The sequence below is a fragment of the Propithecus coquereli genome, unplaced genomic scaffold (genome assembly GCF_000956105.1).
Source record: "Propithecus coquereli isolate 6110/MARCELLA unplaced genomic scaffold, Pcoq_1.0 Scaffold215, whole genome shotgun sequence".
Taxonomy (NCBI): Eukaryota; Metazoa; Chordata; class Mammalia; order Primates; family Indriidae; genus Propithecus; species Propithecus coquereli.
Genome location: NW_012146634.1, coordinates 1,839,426 through 1,840,512, shown reverse-complemented (window position 1 = coordinate 1,840,512; position 1,087 = coordinate 1,839,426). Strand labels below are relative to the sequence as shown.

The following is a 1,087-nucleotide window of genomic DNA, read 5'->3' as shown; positions in this document are numbered from 1 at the left end:
ATTTATATAAGACTACATTTCTGTCAGGTGTTAGGAAAATAGAAATGTCATCAAAGACATCTATCTGCCCTTGAAAAGAATATAGTTAATCTGTTGGAACAGTACACCTCTATGAGAAGCAACGCGAAAATTATCAAGAAGAATAAAATACCGTGAAGCAAATTAAAAACAAATATGCTGAGCAAAGGTGGAGTAAAGAAGAAATTTGGGTAGGTTCCTTGAAGAAATAAGTTAGAGATTCCACCATAAAGAAGGCAGAGGACATGGGTTTGCTGAGAGAAGGGAGGAGGAAGTATCATGGCGAACAGTATGGAAGTGGGCCTTAGTAAATTCAGTACAGAATATAGTCAGCAAGAATACGAATGATTATGTATCACAGCTATATTCTGAAGCCATTGTGGGTTCTGAAATGGTCCTAATATGGGAAAGAAATATGAACTTCATTTTTTCCCCTTCATATTCTGATAGCATTATTTCTAAATATATAGTGAAATACTGATATGGGTGGTAAAATAGCAAGATAAAATGAAGTGGAGATTTTGCACTGAATTAAAAATGGCAAGATGGAAAAATAACTGCATTTTCATGGCTACTTTTAAAGAAATTAATCCTTTTGACTTAAGTCTATGCTTCTACTTGATTAAAGTGTTTTGGATTTCACAGGAAAAAACTAACATTTTCCTTTTCTTCATGTCTGTAGAGTTTGAAAATTTTGAGAAACATGAAAAAGAGTAAGTTTCTTTCTAATACGTTTCTTATATTACTTTCACAATTACGTAATTTTTCTTTATATAAACATGCTGTGAAAAATTAACAATATTTTTCCTAAACAGAGCCTCTCTAGTGTCCTATGGGTCAGAACAATCACCCCTGAGCCTTGTACATTGTGCTATGCTGCACAATGCTAATATTGGGTAGGGATGAGGGGGATGGAAAGTTTTCTGTTTAACAGACAGAAATAATAATTAGTACAATGTTCCTACCCATCCTAAGATACTGCCATACATGTGTGTTATTTAAAATTCCCAGCAGTCTAATTTCAGATGTATTTTCTTTGAAAATAGCCACAGCAGGCCGGGCGCGGTGG

The 1,087-nt window shown here is 34.4% G+C and overlaps 1 protein-coding gene across 1 annotated transcript in view; it reads left to right on the top strand.

Annotated features, from left to right (window-relative positions):
* PTPN22 (protein tyrosine phosphatase, non-receptor type 22 (lymphoid)) overlaps nucleotides 1-1,087 on the top strand; it is a 59,479-nt gene that overhangs the window by 47,106 nt on the left and 11,286 nt on the right. The window lies entirely within an intron of this gene.